The following is a 24,632-nucleotide window of genomic DNA, read 5'->3' on the forward strand; positions in this document are numbered from 1 at the left end:
GGCGATCTGTCATTGGAAAGAAAGGACAATTGGTTTAAGAGCTAAAAACAGTGGGGAACAAAAATGGGACACGCTCTACTGCACTTACTCCGCTGGCGTCTTCACCCAGTTGATGCCGCGCTCAAGGATATGCGCAGTTGACGCGGTGTGCTTGGGATCGGTGTCCTGGTAGAAGCAGTGACCACCGGGGAACTCGCGTGTGATGTATTGCACTATCTCGGGCACAATGTTGTCTTGGAAGAAAGCTTTATTCATGATTCCTATAGCAAGAAAAGAAAAGTGCTCAAAAAACTGCACAATAGTACAGTACAGTGCATACGGTAAGGCAACACTAGTCAAGTACAGTGCATTAGGCGACATTATATTAGATACATTTTACCTTCAAAGATGACAATGCATCCCGGTCCACGCCTAGAGATGGCACCCCACACATGCAGCTTCACAGGGTGTTTTGGCCGCGGCTTCAAAGATATGCGGCCTTTTTTGTGGAATGCAAAGCTTGCAAATCTCTCCAGTGATACAGTAGACTCATCAATGGAGATGCAATCCTGGAAAGTCTCCCCACTGTCGATCCATGCCTGGGCCTGGACCACTCTTTTGATTTTGTTTGCGTCCCGTATCATGGGGTACGCTCTGTAATGACAAGGAATAATTTTTTTTAGCAGCACAGTGCAGTACAGTTTGCTAAACAACACTTTTACCTCCTGTACTGTTCAGTACTAACCTCACACGTCCATATTTTCATCCAATGCTGCGTCTCATCTTCTTTATGCTGCTCTCGGATACAGTCAGATTGTGCTTTTCCTGCAGAGTGTTTTTAACCCTTAATGCACTCCTCTCATCATTCTCCTCACTTATTTTGTCCACCAGAAGAGTTGTCTCCCTACAATGCAAAGAAAATATATTGTTTTATTAATATGCAGCAATATAAAATGTATATAAATATAATGTTGTAATATTAAATAAATTGAAATATACAAAAAATATAGACTGCTGTACTATAAATATAAATATACAAAATAAATATACTGTTGTAATATAAATATAAATTTCCATCCTATATATATACCGTTGTAAGATAAATTGAAATATACAAAATATGTATACTGCTGTACTATAAATATAAATAGACAAAATATATATACTGTTGTATTATAAATATAAATATACACTATAAATATACTGTTGTAATATAAATATAAATATACGTCCTATATATACCGTTGTAAGATAAATTGAAATATACAAAAAATGTATACTGCTGTACTATAAATATAAATAGACAAACTATGTTGTAATATAAATCAACAGAAATAACAACAGTATTACAGTAGATACAGAACTGTACTGTAGATGTACTGTACTGTATGAACAGTATAGTACGTACAGTACAGTTTTCTATATTTTTTTTTGTTAAGTTTTATAAATATACTTACGCGTTAGTTACCCTTGGTGCCTTTTTCCGGTCTCTGTTTTTTCCGTATGTATGATAGCTCACGGTGTTTAATGGCACAACGAGGCCAGAAGTAGCTAACCAGCATTGGATAGCAGCAATTCGGTGTCCGCTCGTGTACATCTCCTTAATTCGCATGCTGAGATCCTTTGAAATCTTTTTAACAGGCATTGCTGCGAGTAGAAAGAAATACAAACACAAGAATGTATATTCAATGTTTAGTCGATATGTATTCTATGTGCAGTCAATTCACAAAATGGATGGTGTATTTATACGGTAATGACTCACATTAGAGTACGCCCACTTTCAACACCTGTACCTGGTCGCCATGCATAAAAGGTCACACACTTTGCATACTGTAGGCCACCACTCCATGATCTTTATCTGAACTTGCCCTTGTCCAGATACTGCATTGTGCCACCTGCTTCCATGGAGCATCCCCGGTTCTATGGACGCAAGAACCCACTCACCTCTGCCGTGCCTGTCATGCTGAAAAAGCGAAAGGCGGTTGCCGTTTCCATGCCAAGGGCAAAGCGACAGGCTAAGGCCAATAAAGAAAACCTTCTACTGACCCCAAAGGTTAAGGGTTTTCTTAGACGTAAGCCTCATTACACTGGCGACACACTTTATTCGAGCTTGGCTAGTCCCACGAATTCGGGTATACCCGGGTGTATTGAGGTTTGTGACTGTTTTCTGCCCGAGTGCATTGAGTTATTTTCCAAGCAGGGATTGAAGCATTTTATTCCCGCTGGCTGCAATACTGCACAGTATATATATATAAACTGCATTACAATTCATGAATTTATGCCATCTGGTAGACACGCGAAGCATTGCAGCCTATTAAATCCTAATCATTATCATTTAACAGATCAGCCGGCCATCAGCCAGGCATGAACCCAGGCTGGGAAGGCAAATGCAACGGGGCTTGTCAGAGGTTAGGAGCGGCGCATTCCAGGTATCTGCCAGGTACATACCGGGTATTTGCTCGAATAAAGTGTGTCGGTGCAGTATGTGAAGAAGATATACGGCGATGTACTCTAAACACAAAACGATTGTCAGCCAACCCATCGAATCCGCAGACCACTTCCTCCCATATGCTTCGACGACTCTGCTGTAGCTGTCCCGGAAAACTTCAGCCCGTCTTCTCCACCCCCATCTTCTCCGGTTCCATCTGACGACGCTGCCGCCTCTGAAATCCACGGGTCACTGTCTCCTTTGCTCTTGGACGACTCTGCTTCTCGCCCGGAAATCCAAAGGTCACTTTCTCCATCCCTCTTCGACGACGCTGCCGCTTCTCCTCTACCGGGTATCCACAGGTCACCTCCTCCACTCTCCATCGATGCCGCTTCTGTCCATGGAACCCCCATCTCATCCTCCGTTGCACCCATCCCCCCAGATGTCCAGACGCCATGCACAAGAAGCAGCTCGTTAGACCGGATGCTGAATGGGATAATCCCGGGAATTCTATTGTGCTAGCAAAGATAGATCTGCTTCTGGAGACAATGCTAAATGTGGAGCAACGGATGCTACAAATGGAACAACGGATGGATCGTCGGATGGAGAAGATAGAGGCTGACATAGCGGGCATACATTATTTGCTCGGTGCTAATGCCCCTGTTTCCCTGACGCCGGAGCAGGGGGGTGACATGGATGTGATGAATGATACCTTCGACCCCCATTCATCACCAAGCGCACCCCCTCCACCAGAAGATGTAGTGTACATGTGTGCCGTTGAGGAGGACATGACAACCCCATCAAGACCATGCCAGGAGACAACACGGCGACCACGACCGGAGGAAAGCTTCCTCCCAGACAACCTACCATCGCCCGTCGCCTCAAGCACACCCGCTCCCAAAAGACCTACACCCGCTCGCATCGAAACGGTGCCCGACATCACCCTGTGCGATCTGCCACCGGCGCTCAGGGAGAATTATAGGGTGAAGAGTGCTGGTGTACACCACAAGTATGCCTTGATCATTTTTAAGCACCATGTTCCCTACTCGTTGTACTGCGAGTGGGTGTTCAAAGTGAACTACGATGGGAATCACGCAAAAAAGGCGCTTCCTGTCAATTTAAGGAAAAACATTGTGGAGAAATGCGGCGCTTTTATGCAGTTACAGATCCTGTAATGAAAGGCGTTAGAGACTGCATTAATGGCATTTTGCGCCATGCAAGGAATCGGCCATGGACGGACAATGTGGAGGACTTTCAGTGAGACCATACTGTTGTGCTGAACTGTATTGTACTGTACATGTTTTGCCCTACTGTTACTTAAAATGCTTCAGCATTGTATTTGTAAATAAATGTTTTTGAACTGACTGCACCAATAAAAGAACATGTTGATTTGTCTTACTGTACTGTACATTTTTTCCATTTGCTCCTTTGATAGTACTGTATAACAAAATACAGTGTTTCTAGAATGTAGAGGCTTGCTGCACTGTTTATTTACTGCCTGACCGCAAAGCCGCAACTCGGCAACATTGTAAAAAAAGAGCAATGAGCGCGCAATTGGCGTGGGAACTAGGTCAATTGGCGTGGGAACTTCTGTTCTAGGGCACCTAGAGATAAAATTCATTTTGCCCCTAGATGTTAGGAACCCTCTCACTTGACCCCAACAGGGTCCGAGCAGTAATGGCGGTGAGAAAGGGTCACGCCGGCGAGGAGGGTCCTACCATTGAGCATAATGGCGGAGAAAGCTTTGAACCGGCTAAGTCAGAATGAGCAGAAACCTGGAACCCATAACTCCGTTTCTGTTCAACCTAGAGGGTTCAGATTCGGTCACCATGTAGTCCTAGTTGCGGCAGGATTGCATGGCAAATTGCGACCCTCTCGTGGCAACAGAACGGAGTCAGGGTAATGTTAAAGTTCAGGTTTCTGCCATTGACTTGCATGGCAGAAAAAAAGCCACTTTGGTAATGTGCTTTTAAACTGTCTTTTGGTATCTCCGGTTCCGGGGGTCGTGCAAGGCTGATATTTTGCCACTATGGCAAGGGTCCTTCCGCATGAGGACCAGGCGAATTTCAACCCGCTCAGACCCACAGAACGGATTATTTTAAATTATATTTATATATTTATATATGTTTATTTTAAAGATATTATAGAATGTACTGTATTGTATTTAAAACATGTGACTGTAAACCATACTGACTGACAAATGTTTTCACACCCTGATGCAATATCAGTGTACTCTCAATTCTCACTGGGCTGTGCACATCAGATTTACATTTCCAATTCGAGAGGGGATTTTCCAAAGCGTTACCGTTAACAAAACAGGCCTCTAAGGGTTGGGGGAGGGGGATGGTGTGATTAGACGCAGGCGTACTGAGTCTTTGTAGCTCGGCTATGGGTGGATTAAGAACACAATGGCAATATGCAGAAGATTAACGACCCAGTGGAGAGAGGGGGTTGGTAGGCTAGGGTGACTCAGCCGATTGACGCTTGGCTAGGGAGGAATTAAAAACTCTGGAGGTGTGTGGCTGAAATAGTTAACAGCACTGTAATTTCAAAAGGCAGTTCATCATAATAATTTGATGAATAAACCCCCAAATACAACCCCCAAATACAGTACATAAAAATCAAGTCACTTTAACTCCCTGTGCCCCATGCACCAAAAACAAACAGTAGATTTTCTATAGACAAATTAATATTCATACAGTATAAACGTCCATTTTTCATGTATCTCCATGTTTTACAAATGTTTTGTACATGTTTCTCCGATTTCAATCTGCCAGAAGAATTTAATAAAGGCTGCAGTATGTATTATTGTGTGTTGATGGTAGAATTGCTGTGCACTTTAAATGTTTCAACATTATACAGTATTTGTAAATAAATGTTTTTGTACTGACTCCACCAATAAAAGAACATGTTGAATTGCTGCACTGTTTTTTTTACTGCCTGACCGCAAAGCCGCAAGCTCGGCAACATTGTAAAAAAAGAGCAATGAGCGCGCAATTGGCGTGGGAACTAGGTCAATTGGCGTGGGAACTTCTGTTCTAGGGCACCTAGAGATAAAATTCATTTTGCCCCTAGATGTTAGGAACCCTCTCACTTGACCCCAACAGGGTCCGAGCAGTAATGGCGGCGATAAAGGGTCACGCCGGCGAGGAGGGTCCTACCATTGAGCGTACTGGCGGAGAAAGCTTTGAACCAGCTAAGTCAGAATGAGCAGAAACCTGGAACCCATAACTCAGTTTCTGTTCAACCTAGAGGGCTCAGACTCGGTCACCATGTAGTCCTAGTTGCGGCAGGATTGCATGGCAAATTGCGACCCTCTCGTGGCAACAGAACGGAGTCAGGGTAATGTTAAAATTCAGGTTTCTGCCATTGACTTGCATGGCAGAAAAAAAGCCACTTTGGTAATGTGCTTTAAACTGTCTTTTGGTATCTCCGGTTCCGGGAGTCTTGGAAGGCTGATATTTTGCCACTATGGCAAGGGTCCTTCCGCATGAGGACCAGGCGAATTTCAACCCGCTCAGGACTACAGAACGGATTATTTTAAATTATATTTGCGCAATTGGCGTGGGAACTACTTAGGGCCTTGGTCAAGTTCACGGCCAATTGGCGTGGGAACTTCTGTTCTAGGGCACCTAGAGATAAAATTCATTTTGCCCATAGATGTTAGGCACTGTATACCACTGTGCAGTATATTGTAAAAGACACATAATGAAACGATACTGAACATGTAGAATAAATGCATAGATTTATTTATTCGGGTTTATTACACAGTATACTGTACGGCCGGAAAACATCAGCATACAGTACAATATTATCCATCGAAATCCACCCATTAGCCGTTTTCTTTTCTGAGGAAAAAAAAAAGAAAAGTTTTAATGTACAGTTATGGTCAGCCCCCTAAAGAAGTACCCAGCCAGTCCCACCAAAATAATACGGCAACTCATGATAGAATTTCCCATTCAGCTGGCGCCGGTGCTGGTCCACTGCCAGTCCAGCTTTCTTGATCATCCACGTCGATAGTTTGCAGCGGGACTAGTCCACCTGTAGTCAGCTGGTGAGGCTGGAAATTGCTTAGGTACATGCAAGCTTCATCAAAACTGCACGCGAAATCCGACTCAGGCTCAGAGTTGTCACTGACAGTGGGACCGTCATTGGAAGCCGGTGCTGGTGCTGGTGCATTGCTTGGCAGCGACTGTCGTTTCTTAGTTGGTGTTAACACGACCCTTCGCCTTTTGCCACCTCCATGATCATAGATACGGGACAAATCCGGTGTTACACACCAATACCCTCCAACAAATTGGGGCTCAATACGGTGAAAACAGGGATCACTACATAACCTTTTCCTTACTGCACGCTTCCACGTATGAGGAGTTGGTGAAAATTTGTAAAAGTCATAGTTTTCGATAAAATACTGATAAATTTGAGCAACTGTTGCCATCTTATCATCTGTTGCATTAATCGCGGCACATATCAAATACGTGTAACTTCTGTCAGGTTTTTGGAAAGCGGGCTGCACTTGAACACACATGGCGGGTGGGTACCTGGAGAATACTGTAACTGAAACTGATCTTTGTCTTTCTTTAATATGTATGAAAAGCCTAAATTGATACATTTTTGCAACCTCTTCCTTCAGTCTCAAGGCCAAGGCCAAGTTACAATAGCACACTGTGGTACAGTATCTTTTTTAAACGAAACACCTGCAAGCCGACACATTACTGATTCGGCGCATTACAATTCATGAATATCTGCCATCTGGCGGACACGCGAAGCATTGCAGCCTATTAAAATCCGAACCATTATCAATAAACGCATCAGCCGGGCATACCCGTGGCTGGGAACGCAAAATGAACGCGGCATGCGCCAGGTGAACAGCGTGGCATTCCAGGAACAAGCCAGGTAAAAGCCGGTAATTTGTTAGAATAAAAGCTGCCGCAGCAGTAACAGGAATGTTGCCACAAAGCTGGGGAATGGTGCACGATCGTCGCGTGAGTGACGCATGACACGAGCGGGGGGCGGAACCAAGCTCCGTGGTGTTTGCAGAAAGCCTCTGTGTGTGCGCATGCTCTGTAAGTGACGTGGAGGCATGTGGAGCAACAGGTAAGGAGGGAATATGTTGCAGGGGACGTGTTCCTCGATTCCTTACACACACATACAATACTACAGTACATTCACTTTAATAACTAAAAAATATATCTAGTTTATTCCAAAAACATTACAAATTATCAGATGCACCTTTTGATGTGTTTCAGAAAGGTACAGTATACTGTATGATCCATAATAAGTACAGTGGTTTGCAGAAGCATTAACCCTTTCCAACAATGTCACACGTTGTTGAATTACAAGTAATGTATGCATATTTTTTCAATTGAACAAGTTTTATTCAAAGCTACAAAGTGGTAGTGGTTAAATTGTACACTGTTATATAAGGAGGTTAAATGCACTGGTTGCATAAGTATTCAGCCCCTTAACCAGTACTTGGAAGAATCACCTTTTGCCGCAATTAGAGCTATGAGTCTTGTTGGATACGTCTCCATTAGCTTTGCAGTTGGACAGTGACTTTTTTTTATTCTTCACTGGAATATTGATCTACTTCTAATAAGTTTATTGGGGATCATCGATGGAGTGCAATCTTCAAGTCTCGCCATAAATGTTTCATTGGATTAATGTCAGAACTTTGACTGGGCCACTCAAGAACAATAATTCTCTACTTGTGTGGTTTTGGCTTTGTGCCTCAGCTCATTGACCTCCTGAAATGTGAATTTCCTTCAAGTTTCAGAGTGATATTATTTTCAGAGAGATTTCAACAGGTTTTCTTCAAGGATTCGTCTGTACTTTGCACCACAAATTCTCCCTTCTAACCTGACAAGCATCCCAGTCCCTGCTGAAGAGAAGTATTGCTATAACGTAACTGTTTCATAAGCCTATAATATATATTTTCTTTAACTATGCATGCAATGTCTTGTATATAATGTATACCCTGTTTATTTATGTAACTGTATTTGTAACCATGTATTATTTGTCTTAACTCTATGTCCGGGACATACTTGAAAATGAGAGGTAACTCTCAATGTATTACTTCCTGGTAAAACATTTTTATAAATAAATAAATAACATGTTGCCACCACCATGCTTGACAGTTGAGATGGTGTTGACCTAAACGTAACATTTTTGTTTGCGAAAAAGCTAATAGATAATATTGCAGACATGTGGAAAATGGTTTTGTGGTCAAACAAGTAAAACATTTTACTTTTTGATCTAAGTTCCTAGTGTTTAGTCTGGCACAAGCCACACACTGCATATCACCAAGTCAACACTATCCCAACTGTCAATCATGGTGGTGGCAACATCCCATAACTGGAGCTTTAACTATCTATACTCCACTACTTGGAGTCTATATGTTGTCTCTTCCGTATGTATACCATTTAGGGATCAGTAGATAACAACAATATACAGTCCAGGGGGGTTTGTGCTCCACACACATGTGGTTCGATCAGTGTTGAGCATACAGTATTAACCCTACAATTGTGAACTCCAGTCGAACCAGGTTGATAAGTTCTTATACCTAGCTCTGGACTTTTTAATAATTGTATTTTATTTATTATTGGTACTATCTATAGTTTGTATGTATTAGGATGCCATTCATTTTAGAGTATTGTTGAATGAAACTTAATTTTTTATTAAAACGAATTAACTTACCTTACCTACACATACTTTGGTACGCCGCAGAGGGAACCTTTTTCTTCAAGTACAGTACCTAATTGTACTTACCTTTGCATTACACTCTTCCCAGGAAGCACATAGTATTACTACACTAGAGTGAGGCCCCTTTCACATTATCACAGTGCACAGTATATACACAAAAAATGACCAATGCTCTACCTAATAATGTTGAAAATATTTCAAAGGATACTAAATTCATGGTGCAAGTAGGAAACATTTACAAATTTACTATAAGACCCAAGATAGGGTCTACAAAAGATCCTACAATATGCACTCGCTGTGGATATGCAATGATGACCATATAAGTCCTAAAGATATATTATCTCGGTATAAAATCAGGATATAGTAACTGAATTAGCAAACTTATACACAACCTCCTATATAGATCATTTAAGGATCATAACAAAAAAATAATAAAATATTATTGAAACCTTAATAATAAAAATGCTTGTGAATATATACAGTGATAATTAAAAATCCTCCATAATAGGGGGTTTGGCGGCCGACCAGAGCTCAATATAGATAGGTATTTTGGACCACTGTAGGACTAACAGTCAGAGTGTAGGGCGTATAGATTATATGCTGTCAGTGCAGCTATAAAGAGAACATTGAGTACAGATATCCCTTTAAAGTTCCGCACTCCACTGGAATAATGTCTCACACACCTACAGTATAGCATAGATGTAATCACATAAGTATAATAGCTGACATAGCCCTATTAATGCTTAGGATAACACGTAGCCAGTATATGCTGATGGGTTTAACCTGTTTATATATCCATAGTTGGAGTTGCCAGCAGTTAATGCAATATAGATAGACCTATTTAACCACTATAGGACTAGTAGTCACAAAATAGGGTGTATAGAGTACATTCAGTTATAGGGGGAACATTGGATACAGATGTAGCCATGTCTAGGATTGGTGTACATATCTCTTTCTCATGTTGGCAGTAACCCTGGTAAGTGTGCAGGATTGCCAGCAACAATCAATGGAGGTTTGCCCTCACACCCTGGTGAGGTGTCATATGTCCACAAAGGAAGTGACAACATGCAGTGTGTTCCCACTTAGGATACAGGGCATGTTTGTTCTCCGGGGGGGTGATATAAGACACAGCACTGCCTAAAGTTAGAAGTTCAGTTCCTGTTGTTGTGCTGTTCTGTTCAGTGAGAGGCACGTGAAGGTCTGCAACAATGTTGCAGTGTCTCCTGCTAGCTGTGAGTCAGTGAGCATATGCAGGAGAGTTAGAGGAGCTGAGAGAGACAAAGCAGCTCAAGAGAGGAGCTTACAGCAGCCAGAGAAGCTGGGGAATCTCTTTAAGAGTAGAGGTGGAAAGCAGATCTATTAGGGTAAGGGACCTTCCTAATGGAGTGCTGCAAGGAGATGAGTGGCTGAGCTGCTAGCTGTGAGGGGCAGCTTTCCCATACCAACCATCAATAAAGATGCCCTGTTTGAATATACCTCCACTGTGTGAGTGTGGAGTTACTCAGCAGTGGATGGCACCACCAAGAAGGAGTTCCTCACCAGGACCATCTCCCTGCGGAAGCACAGATCCTGATGAGGTGGAGGCGCTGCACTGGATATAGGTAGGACTCGCACCCACTACCTCAGCTACCTGTCCTGATGACATCCCCTAATACCATCAAGCGGGAGACTCAGGAGTCCTGTTACTTGCAGGTGCACCACCATACACGATCACGTAATGGGGATTGGTTAGATTACCCGGGCCAATGTGAGATTGGGGGGGGGGAAACCCGTTACAATTGGAGGCGCTGCTGAGAGGCCTGTTAACAGGACAGGCTTTTGCTAGGCACACAATAGGAAACAGGGAGAGTGTCTGCTGCCACTTTGTGCTGGAAAGGGAAAATCTAGGGGTAGTCAGGAGAACAAAAAACCTCGCAAAGCACGCCCTAGACTGACCTAAGGGGTTAGTGAGTCTGGAGCCGGGGGCTATAGCTGTCCTAGTCACCTTGAGGTAGCGCTAGGGGTAGGATGCCTGAAGGGATAGCCTGTTAACGTGGTCAGGAATTCTGGAGAGGATCTGCACTAGGCTAGCCAACAGTAGGTAGACGCCCAAGTACTGCATGGAAGAGTACTCTAGTCCATTCCAGATCACTTACCAAAGGGAGCACAGACTGGGAGGAAGGAGATACAGCAGACACAGCAAGAGTGAGCCTAGCCTGAGGTAGTGCAAACACGAGTCAGATCTACTTTAAGTACACATGGTGGTGCACAAGGCATGGTTGTTGTATCGGTATGGCAGCTGCCCCGCAGAGAGGAGCTCCATGTACAATCAGAACAAACACAGCAACCAAAATGGCGGTGGCGGAGTCAGTAGTAATGCTCACTCAGTCCGTTGCGTGTGAAGAGGACATAGGACAAGTGATGAAGCGGTACTACAGTCTTTGTCAGAAAGACGGAGAGGAGCTATCTGATTTCCTCCTGCGCATTATAACAATTATAACAGTCTTATGGGAGATGAGGAAAAGGGATCGTATTACGGCCACTGAGATGAATGTGTACTGTTGTGATCAATTTCTGAGAGGAGCAATACCTGACCATCCTATTGTAGTCAGGATGAGGTGCTCCTGGATACGGGGTGACCCCCTTTCCTGGAAGAAGCTAGTGGATGAGATAGAGAAACATGAAGTTACAACTGCTGCTAACATGAATTGCAGAGCGATCCCAAATGGCGGTTCCCGCTTCCCTGGGAGACCGCGTGGGCCAGTTGCAGAAAATGCTGCAAATGCTAAAATTGCAGAAAGTTGGCCAGGATTGGCGCCACAAGGAAAACCACACCCTGCGGGGAGGTATGGCGCGAAAGCTGTAGCCGTGCCCTCAGAGACTGTGACGGACTCAGAGCCAATTAGGGGCCATAACGTGAATCTGTGTGATCCTCCCCAAATCTTCACCAGGGGGAGGGGTCCCCATCTCGGTCAGGCGGGAGCGGACACAGCCAAGCTGACGGCTGAAGCTCCGCCCTTGGTCAAGCAAGAACCAGTTGATCCTGGAGAAGGGGGATCGCTTCTAATGATTGCAAAGGAGCCTCAAGAGAAAGGGGCCCACAACCGCGGTGAGAGCCTGGAATCTCACTGTCAATCCCCTGCAGGAGTGCCACTCCCTGAGTGGGAGTTTGGCTCCTCGGCCGAGGAGCAAGCGACCCCAACGACGGTGGTGATGCGCCTACCGGCGGACCACTACAGCGGTGCTGTGAAAGAACCGGCACTTACCTGTGTCGCGGCAGAGCGGAGTCTCGTGTCGCCGGTACAGAAACAACCTGAGAGGCGGAGTCCCACGGCCGTGGTGACTGGCGGAACAGACGGTGGAGAGGAACCCATCCCGAGCCGACGGAGCGGTGAGATACATCCTTACCCTCCACAGGCGCCGGTGGTGGCAATGGCGGAGAAAGGCCTAGCCCAGGCCCGAACGGAGCGGAGAGCAGAACCATCACTTCCGGCAGCGGACGTCGTTCTGGAGGAAGAGGTTCCGGTTGGGAACCCAACGCAAGATGGCGGCGAGTTCCGCGAGATGGCCGCGTCCTCGCGGCCAAGCAGCTGTACCAGGTCGCCGGGGTCCGGGAAGAGCCGGCAGGCCCTGCGGAAGCCTGGGAACAATGACACGGATGAACCGGAGTGCCAGTCCGATGGTACTGGGCAAGGTAGCGAGAAGTTGCGGGTCGTAGCCCCGCGTATGTCGGCAGTGTTTCCTTATGCCCAACCCCCGGCCATAGTTAAAACCCATGCCCCTGTCACTTTTTCCTATGGGTCCCAGTCTAGCCAAGGGTTTTCTGGGGAGTCCCGAGCCACTTCTGAAGAATGGACTGGGGAAAACTTGGACTTGGGCGAGTGCTTTACATACGATGAGGGATCGGGGAGGGAAATGGCTATGCAAAGAATGTTATACTGCACTGATGATGACAATCGTACTGTTATGGTGGGGTGTGATTCTAAGAGCATTGGGTCAAATTTTGGGTCCCCAGGAACATTGGGAGTTTCATCTGGGGATTTGGGTAATGTTGCTCATATTGTGCCTATTGCCCAGGGAACCCCCTATGTGCCCCCACTGTCAGAAAGAGTTATTAGGGATCGCCAAAAGTGGTTACTTTATTTTCACCATCCATGGGAGGGAGAAAGTAAGTTCGAAATGGGGTCCCCTGATGAAGATAGGGGATATGGCACTGATGAAGAGGAAGGATTAGGAGAAGAAAATTGGGATCCTGGCAGGTTAGATGAGAAGTGGTGTAGTCAAGAGGGGATAGTCTACATCTCCAGGAGATGCATTAGGGAGGTTTATGGGCATGATCCTTTCAGTCCATTAGTATCCATGCCAGGATTATGGGCTGATTGTGGGTGTCTAGTGTGTCACCCAGAGTGTTACTGCATTGATGCTCTAAGCCCAGTGGACCATGCTGTGCGCAAGCCACCTTGAGAAGGTATGGGGGTACCAGTCATGGGTTCTACAGAAGGGAATAATTCTGGGTGTTACACATCTACGTTAGGATGTATCTGTTATAATGTTTTGAGAAAAGATATGTACTGTAATAATGTGTTTTTATGTTTTGCAGTGCTACCTGAAGGAAGGTTCCGCAAATTTAGGTTCCCATGCGAGAAGGTTGGGATTCCACCAGGGGGAGAATATAGCCATGTCTAGGATTGGTGTACATATCTCTTTCTCATGTTGGCAGTAACCCTGGTAAGTGTGCAGGATTGCCAGCAACAATCAATGGAGGTTTGCCCTCACACCCTGGTGAGGTGTCATATGTCCCCAAAGGAAGTGACAACATGCAGTGTGTTCCCACTTAGGATACAGGGCATGTTTGTTCTCCGGGGGGGTGATATAAGACACAGCACTGCCTAAAGTTAGAAGTTCAGTTCCTGTTGTTGTGCTGTTCTGTTCAGTGAGAGGCACGTGAAGGTCTGCAACAATGTTGCAGTGTCTCCTGCTAGCTGTGAGTCAGTGAGCATACGCAGGAGAGTTAGAGGAGCTGAGAGAGACAAAGCAGCTCAAGAGAGGAGCTTACAGCAGCCAGAGAAGCTGGGGAATCTCTTTAAGAGTAGAGGTGGAAAGCAGATCTATTAGGGTAAGGGACCTTCCTAATGGAGTGCTGCAAGGAGATGAGTGGCTGAGCTGCTAGCTGTGAGGGGCAGCTTTCCCATACCAACCATCAATAAAGATGCCCTGTTTGAATATACCTCCACTGTGTGAGTGTGGAGTTACTCAGCAGTGGATGGCACCACCAAGAAGGAGTTCCTCACCAGGACCATCTCCCTGCGGAAGCACAGATCCTGATGAGGTGGAGGCGCTGCACTGGATATAGGTAGGACTCGCACCCACTACCTCAGCTACCTGTCCTGATGACATCCCCTAATACCATCAAGCGGGAGACTCAGGAGTCCTGTTACTTGCAGGTGCACCACCATACACGATCACGTAATGGGGATTGGTTAAATTACCCGGGCCAATGTGAGATTGGGGGGGGGAAAACCCGTTACACAGATATCACTTCAAAGTTCCCAACTCCACTTATTCAAACCTATAGCATAGATATAATCACATAGGTATAATAGCTGACATAACCCTATTAATGCTTAGGGTAACAAATGGTCAGTATATACAGATGGGTGTCACCCATTTATACACCCATAATTGAAGTTGCCAGCAATTAGTACAGAAAACTCAAAGTGAGAACTGATAGCAAAAAGTGCTAAACCACTATAGGACTACTGTAGTAGTCACAAAATAGGGTTTCATTCCCAGAAATGATAGGTAAGGATTTATTTCTGTAGTGCTTTCAGTAGTCACAAACTAGTTTCCCATATACTGTACAGTACAGTATATTCCTTTCCAAACAGTAGCAAAATGAAGCTCCGTTACCATTTATTTTATAAATTAGTACCCCGAACTATCAGCCCCCTTAAAATAAATTGTATTTATATAGATGTGTATTATGTATAATTAAATATAATTATGATCATCAACCTCTTTTGAGTGGCATTCCCAATAATCTATACATGTATTATCCTTTTAAAACTGGAGACCAGTATGTACAGTATATACTGGAGACCAGTATGTAAAATTTATAATTTCTAGAATTTGTAGAATTCCCACTACGAGTTACACTCTTGTTTATGCCAACAAAACATGTATGTATATGAGTATATGGTCTCAGTATGTGTAGTTGTGTTTGTGTATGACAACTCTGATTTTGCACGTGGAAAAAGATATATACACCTTTGGCCCGTCACTCCGCCTCAGGCCTATCCACCTCAGGCCAATGACATTGCTCCCTTGGCCCACCCGCCCCTGCACACCTCTCACTGGCACCGACACAACTGCCTCAGGCCAATGAGATTGCTCCCTTGGCCCCACACCCACCCCCGCACACCTCTCATTGGCCTGCCGCCAACACACCGACCCCACTGCCACACTCTCCCAGCCCTTCACAGCACCTAACCCTCACTGCTCTGGGAGATTTGGTAATGCTTCACAGCACCTAACTCTGGGAACGCTTCACAGCTCTCACCTCTCAACCCACAAAACCCTCACGCCTGATACCACCAAAAGAACTGTGGAATCAGGTACAGACTCTTAGCTATATATATATTGTTTTCACCACTGCAACACTACCCACCCTCACACAACACCGCACGATCACCTCCACACACCAAACGATCACCTCCACACACCGCACGATCACCTCCACACACCGCACGATCACCTCCACACACCGCAACATCACGGAGGCACACCGACACCCACCACCTGTTAACAACCACCCCTCCACCAATGCACACCACGACCGCACGCCACACCTCTCCCGGTACCGCAGCCCCTCTAACACCCGCACACACTCCTGCCTACCCTGCCAACACCCCTCCCCTTCACCTCAACCACGCCGGAAAGCACGTTCGCCGCAAAAACACCACACACCCCCAGCAAACATACACACTCTGCTACTCACTTGCACCGCCACATAATCTGATCGCCACCGGACAACGCACGCATCTCCTCCACTACCACGCAACACACTCACCCCCACCCGAGGCCGCAACAACACCCTCACCTCCCCGCAACCCCTCCACCCCCCCACACTCCAGTAGCCCGCAACACACTGCTACTCACTTTCACCGACACCACCGGACAACACAGTCCCCCCTCCGGAGGCCGCAACACACCCTCCCTTAGCCCGCATCCCCCCCCCCAACACACACACAGCCTCCCGTAGCCCGCATCACAACCACTCCCGTGGAGCACAACCCCTCCCGTACGACGCAAGCCCTCCTGTATCCCGCTCAATACCCCCAAAACACTCACGTAGCCCACACCCCCGCCCCCCAAACCCTCCCATGGCCACAACCGCCAAAACCCCCCAAACCGCACGTAGGCCGCACACAATCCAATACCGCATGGTGGACGCCACAACCCCTACCTCCGGAGGGCACGCATCCCAACCACGCACGTGGAGCGCAACTCCTAACTCCGGAGGGCCCGCATCCACCATGGTACACAGCAAGCCCTCCTGTATCCCGCCTGCCCCACAAAAAACACTCACGTGCCACCCTCCCTCCCCCCCAAAGCTGCAACGAGCCTGCAAACACAACACCTCCCGGTGGACGCCACAACCCCCATCCAGGGACCACACATCTCGCCTTCACCCTGCTGCCACATCAGTGTTTCACTGTACGCCACAAGCCCTCCTGGATACCGGCCCGCCCCCCCCCCCAAACACTCCCGTCACCCGGCCGCCCCCTCCCCAAACACTCCCGTCGCCCGGCCGCCCCCCCCCAAACACTCCCGTCACCCGACCGCCCCCCCCCAAACACTCCCGTCGCCCCCCGCCCCCCCAAAAACACTCCCGTAGACCGCCCCCCCAAAAACACTCCCGTAGCCCACCCGCCCCCCAAAAACACTCCCGTAGCTCACACCACCCCACAAACCCTCCCGTGCACGCAAACACAGCAACACCTCCAGTAGGGCCACACACCTCACCTTCACCCTCCTGCAACATCAGTGCTTCACAATATAACATAGCACTCATTCCATTGAACAACACCTCCTGACACATGTCTGCTTGCTAAAACAATATAGGATCACAGTGTCCCTTACACACAATCACACACACAACACTCAACCACACACCCAAAAGCCACCCACACGCCCTCAGCAACGCACCACACACACCCCCTCAGCCACATGCACACACGCCCTCAGCCACGCCACACGCCCTCAGCCACGCCACATGCCCTCAGCCACGCCACACACACATTATTATACAACATTAACACATAATTATTCACGGTTACCATCACGGGCAACTCCGGGTCTCTCAGCTAGTATATATATATATATATAATCATTACAAACCTATGCAAATTTATACCATATGGCAACCAATGCAATGATTAGTGTCATTGGGAAAAATGACAAAAATGCGAAAATATAACAGTCCAGAATTTGTAACAAAAGTCCCAGGAGAAAACAAGTTCCTGGAAATCTCTGAGACCTAAAAATCCAAGAGTATTACATTAATCCCTGCTTCTCTGGGGTCTGCAACAAGATTTACAGATGTAGCCGGATTTACTGTTGTCAGTACTGTGAAAAGGCGCGGGATTCCACGAGCGGGAACACTTTGTTCAACCCGGCTCGACCACGGGTCAGCTAGCAGAATTATTTATGTAATTGCAACTCAGTATGTGTCTGGCAGATGGTGCTCGGAATATCATGTCCATACTCAAGTTAAACTGCACAAAAACTTAACATGTGTTTAATACAATATACAATGTAACAATGTCACATACTGTAGCCGCTTGCAACCCCCCCCCACCCGCCCCTCCCATCTAGAAACCCTGAACATCACACAACACCTGCAGCATGGCTGTGGTCAGAGTCCCTGCAATACCTGAAATACATGCAGGCAGCTCATAAACTGCAGATCCCACTGCACCCACAGTGTAACGTGTGCTCACCACAAACTGGACTAGACCGCGGGGCTTAGATGGGGATGTATATAACCGCCACCCTAAAACCATGGGGCCAAGTCCGGATTGCAGAGTCAGGGTCATGTAACCGGGTCAGGGTAGGAGAGTTTGGGTAGATCGAGGTACTTGCCATAGTCCAGGGTTGGAGAGAGAAGGGTAGTCGTAATCCGTCGCCGTGGTCGAGGAGAGGAGAGAGCGGGAGTCCGGAAGCTAGCCGAGGTCCAGGGATACAGAAGAGAGAAGTCCAGGTATGATCAGGGGTCACAACAAAGATCAGCCAAGGCACAGAACAGGCAATACTCAGGAATAGAACAAGGTAAGAATCAAAAATCCAGCCGCTCCATAATACAAAAAATAGGCACTCACCAGCAAAAAGGGGTTAAAAAGGTATACTTTAATGAACTACATAAAAAACAAAAAAACAGACAGTACTAACTACTCTCCCACATGTTTCAGGATGCAGCAAGCACGGTACATAAACAATAGTTTATGCTCAGCAACAAGCAAACGGCTGACAGGGTACAAAAAGGAATAAGAACCAATAGGAAGGCAGCAGGATCAGTGATGTCACATAAGCTGAGAGGCGATAGGAGGAAGCTAAATGGGCATCAGGTGAGAGACAGCTGATTTCAGCCCTGACATTACCTGCCGCGCGATGTGCACGTGGAGGGGGATTGCGACGTGAGGCGACTGCGTCGCCAACAGGGTTGTTCACTGTGGTGACATCACGGAAGTGAGATTTCGCAATCTGACTATTACTGCAGCGTGTGCGTGCAGACCCCCGTCTGCGCACATCCTTGGTGTTGGTGTGAGGAATCCGCTCTTGGGTTTTGGCTGGAACTCATCCTTGCAGTGCTGTGGAGTTTCCAGACAAACCCTCCCTGCTCCTGCCATAAAAAATCACCTGTTCTGGACTCTCACTGCAGTCAGCTTCATGCTGCTTGCTATGCAGCGCTGTCCCTATTTGCTGCCCATGCTATTTAGGGACAGCCCTTCCTCCCAGGAGGTTGCTAAGCATAATCCTAGTTCTCTTGGATGTAACTATGTTTGCTACAAGCTCCTGTGGCCTGGCTGCATTTCCTCTTTGCAGAGGCCTTTGTGCTGCCCTACCCCTGTCCTCCTTACAGGGGCCCTTTCCATGCTCAAGCGGCTCCGTTCCAAGTTCCTGTTTCCTACGCTGAAGTTGCTTCGCTGAAGTGCCACGCACCTGCCTTCCCGTTGCCGACCCTCGCTTGTATCCTCGACCACCACCCCCGTGCCGCCTGCTATGACCCCAGCCTGGATAACGTTTACGCTGCTTTCTCCAACTCTCTGACGAAGCGCTACGTGTAGCGTGAAACACATAAGAGTAAGCTTTTTAGCCTGTCTGTATCATGATGTCAATGATTCGTTAAAGACTTTTATTAGCATCATGCTGTAGCCCTGGACATCGACTTCTTTGCATGGCTGTACTCCGTTTTTTCCTTCCTTCTTCGGATCACCTGCATTGTTACATCACGTGAGGCACGCCAACAGAGGAAGGAACAGTGACCACATGTGAGTACTCACAATCCCTATTATACTTTGCAAGTACCTATTGAGTACTCACAATCCCTATTATACTTCCCGAGACCCCCCTTCTCTGTGTCAGCGCGGTCGCGGGTGCCGCCGGAGGCAGCGACGGACCCGCCGGCTGTTCACAAAGGTGGGGGCCAGTGCAGGGAGCGCTAGGTGTCCCTGGAGCTCCGGTGGCGCACCTGGTTAGCGGGTGCCGCCGTTTTGGATGTGCGCGCATGCGGCGCGATCGCACATGCGTGGGACAGAGTGGGGACGAGGCAGGGAGGTTACAGGAGCCAGGAGGAGTTGCGCATGCGCAAGGAGAGAGCAAGGAAAGCGCGCGACCCCTAGCCTACCAGGGAAGGCTCTTGGAAGGGACTACAAGTCCCATGAGCCTCGGCTGCGCCCCACGTGATGCCAGGGAGCCAATAGGGCCTGGGATCTCCCTGCACAGAGAGAGGAAAGGATACATTTCACGCGCTGAGCCCACGCTAGTTAGTTGGAGCTGGGAGCAGGAAGGGGAAGGAAGGGTGTAGGGAGCAAGGGAAGCTCCTGCACCAGGAAAGGTCCACCATATCCCAGGTAGGCCCCAACTCCCCACCAGGGTAATTGATAAGGGACGGCCCCAGGTTAGGGACTCTGCCCTTAGTTGTGTGGGTGTGCTGTCTTGTCAGAGTCACGGCTGTCAGTGCTGTGAGGTCTGACAAGAAGGCACAGTGTTTGTGCAGCACATTTGCTGCACGCACCCAGCAGGTTGCAGTGCATTGCTGCAGGTGCTGGGAGTACTAGGTAGTGAGAATCAGGACCGGGAAGAGCTAGGGGAACGGAGTAGGCCAGTAACCCCTTAGGTCCCAGATAGGTCCTCACTCCCCAGTTTGTGGTGCTACAGTGACAGGCCCTAGGTTAGGGACCCTGTCACAGTAGTTCTAGTGATAGATATGGACACAGCGGATGCTGCGCTTCCCGTGAAGAGACTTGGGCTCAAGTCTGTGCCCACAGAGACTATCTCCAGGGTGGGATCGCCCTGGGCGGACCCCGGGCAAGGAACCACAGGATCAGACGGAGTCACCTAGCGACAAATCCTCTTCAAAGTGCTTGCAGGCCCGAGTGCAGGAGCGCTCGGCAGGTACCCCATAAGTGCACCAACAAATCCTAACATTCTCATAACACATAGTGGCAGCGCTGACCACGGAGCAAAGGGGTTGGGCTGTGGGCACCGTGTGGGGATGTTATAATATGTTGATGTAATAGGTTTCCTATGCTGTTAAGTAAAGGTATTAGTTATTATACTGACGTGTGCTAGTTATTTGTATGTGTCCTGCGAGGACCAATTCCTGCTCTGCTAGGAACCATCGCAGGTGGAGGCGCTGCACCGAGTACAGGGTTACTCCTAATATAATTGCCCCAGGTTCCCCGTGGCTGAAGCTCAGCCCTCCTGTGAGCCTAACAGGTAAAGCACCACACCTGGTAACACTAAGTTCCCTGCACACACACATTATATGCGATTGGGTGGGGTGGAATACCCGTTACACAAGTTATATGGGAATCCCTGTCTTGGACACCACAGGGACACTTTGGTTCTCTTCCTATATGGACCGCCTCTCTAGAGCCTGAGGGGCTGACACATCATTACCCATCTGTATTATCAACCAGGACATCAGATGTACACCTCTTTCAATATGAGTTATATACCTGTGGTTACTACGTGTTTGATGGACTCTATGTCGCTATTATGATCCTTTCTCTACCAGCAAATTTATTTTCATTATATCACGTTTACGTGATTGATTACCAATTTATGGGGCACTGCTTTTATTGAACTTTGTTCTGCTGTTACATCTTGAGTAATAAAGAGACAGTACTTATTATAATGATCTGAATACAAATTTGACTTCCCCATTACACTAGGAATACCTGTTTCTAATGTAGAAGTCTTACAGGTAGATGGTTTTCAACACACTGACCTTAGAAAAAAAATCCCTGTTTTACCCATACAGTATGCAAACAAGGGCAATTTTATAGATACTTTTTGTATGAATAAGGATTTTGAAAAACAGAGTAAAAATACACAAAAAGATAAAGGAAATGCATCCAGAAAAGAGTCTAAAGCCATAATCAAATTGGCTGAAAAATCTGTAATGAAACTACCAGAAAATTAGGGTTGGACAGCTTGCCCACTTCCAAGAAAATAAAGTAACAGACTCAAAGATAAACATAACACAATAGATGGTACAGTGCGCTACTAAAGTGATCCTCTATTATCAGTGTAAATAGTTATTTACCCACAATACACCTATGTGATATGATATAAAGGAGATGTATCCACTCACCCCATAAGTATGTATAAACAAAAATGAAGGTAAATTTAAGCAGGTGCTTGGAGGAAAGAAGGACTTATATTGACAGAGTTGATCCATGGAGGATCAGAAAGATTCCCACTATTATTAGCACTCAATGCTGGGTATAAGTAGGTGGACTATAGTGGTCCAACAGATAATTACTGTTATTAAGTCTATTGACCTATTAAATACCGGGAAGATAAAAAAAAAAAAAAGTTTTATTAAATTCAAATATTGGCTAAAAACACATATATACATTCATCCATTAAAAAGAACTCCATAATAGAGTGACTGTATATGCAACCATCAAAGTTAAGTGTAACTTTCTATCGTAAATTCTGGCTGCTCTCACTAAGCATCCATTTCGTAAGTATAATACTGTTCAGGTCAGCAAGTATATGTTGGCATTAGCAGATAAGAAATTATGGTGTATACTTTCACTTCAAGTAAGGACTGATTTAGTCCATCATCATACTAATACTCATGATTTCATATGCTCAGACCACAATCTATGGTAGGTACTTAGGTACAGTATATCACGTGTAGTGGTAACTGAATTAGTTATCACACTCATATGGTACTATATACACAGGGATAGACGCGATTGGATATGAATTCCCAATGGGTATGTATAAATGTTTCTCTCCTGTATGATATCTAAAAGCGTGTCTATATATTCCGTATTGGAAAGTATATCTTTAGTTGTATATAGATCCCCACAGTGTCATCTCAATAATTACTGGCATATATACACATAATAACATGAATATCCTGTGAGAGTACACTTCCTACATCAGATACTTCTACTGATCTAACCGTGATCAGTGTGGGAGCACCCCAAAGTACGTGCATCCGTCACGGATAGAAAACAGATCCAACCTCAGCGGGTCAAACAGCAAGGATAGCGCTGTCGGTAATACAAGCCTGTCCGCTGCCACAGTCTGCTGAGCCAGTTTACTGTAGCTGTAACTGGTGGCTTGATCAGATGCAGCCTGGCAATGTGAAGTGAATTTGTAATGGACCATTGTGATGCGGCTATACTTGATACATTTACACCTGTGGCCAGATCTGCCATTGATCATGCCCTGCTACAACATCTGGAGCAGAGACTGAACACAATGGAAGGAAAGATATACTTTCTTTTGAAGAGAATGGACCAAATGACGAGGCATCTCTTTTCGATTATGGGTACACAGCAGCATCTAGAGGAAACTTCTCCCCCGCCCTGTGCCTCCATGCAATAACCAGATGGTAGGAAGCACACATAACAATGCATACAACGATTATGAAGTTTTAGCTATAAGCCCCTAGCTACAGGAACCAACCTGCAGGAAAGTGGCATCCAGGAGCAATTACCTGTGCCTGTTTGCCAAATCTCACATGTGGCACCAAGGAGGCAGAGATGCAGTGGTATCAATTTCCGTAGGGATGTAGTAGATGACTTCACGCTTTCAATAATACCAGGGGAAATTTTGCAAAGCCATGTTTCACACAGCAGGGGACAGCTGAGTCAGCATGCCAGAAAATATTTCAACACCATGTGACTTTTGAACATTATTTTGAGTGGGACAGACGTGAACTTTCATGGCTCCAGAGGTAAGAATCTATTCCTAACCATTTTAGGAGAGCTATTTTAGATGAACTTGGGAAGCAGTATAAATGCACTAATGCAAAATTCAAGGCCGTGAAAGACACTGGACCTTTACGCCATCAAAGGAAATGTTTTCATACAGTGGTTTAAATTTTTTTTATTTATTTTTGAATACTTAATAATAGTGTGCAATTGTTAGTGGGGTGCAATTGTTTTGTCATTGTTTCAGCCTTATTTTCATTCTTTTTTTTGGAAAATTCGACAGGTTGATCAATGTCAGCACCTTGTTCATGTAGTAAACACATCCAGTGATAATGGATAATTAAGGTAATGTACTGTATGGGTTCCATTCAATTGGCAATACCTGCAATGCGCATATGCACAAATTGAATTAAACACACGCATTCCATATAGTTCACATACTGCACCGACACACTTTATTCGAGCAAATACCCGGTATGTACCTGGCAGATACCTGGAATGCGCCGCTCCTCACCTCTGACAAGCCCCGTTGCGTTTGCCTTCCCAGCCTGGGTTCATGCCTGGCTGATGGGCGGCTGATCTGTTAAATGATAATGATTAGGATTTAATAGGCTGCAATGCTTCGCGTGTCTACCAGATGGCATAAATTCATGAATTGTAATGCAGTATATATATATATACTGTGCAGTATTGCAGCCAGCGGGAATAAAATGCTTCAATCCCTGCTTGGAAAATAACTCAATGCACTCGGGCAGAAAACAGTCACAAACCTCAATACACCCGGGTATACCCGAATTCGTGGTACTAGCCAAGCTCGAATAAAGTGTGTCGCCAGTGTAGGACGCACATTCGCACAAATTCAATGAAGCGCATATGCTTTCCATACAGTTGACAGAGAATGCTCATGCGTACCAACATAATGCATCTATTTCTTCCCTATTATTTTACAGGTGAAACTGTACAAGAGACAGCCAGCAGAAGATGTCGGAGGAAGAAGATTATATTATCGTAAGAAGATTGTATTATTTCCCAAAGTGTTTGTAATGTATATCTGTAAACTCTATTACACTGTAATAAAAATG

The sequence above is a fragment of the Ascaphus truei genome, chromosome 5 (assembly GCF_040206685.1).
Source record: "Ascaphus truei isolate aAscTru1 chromosome 5, aAscTru1.hap1, whole genome shotgun sequence".
Classification (NCBI taxonomy): Eukaryota; Metazoa; Chordata; class Amphibia; order Anura; family Ascaphidae; genus Ascaphus; species Ascaphus truei.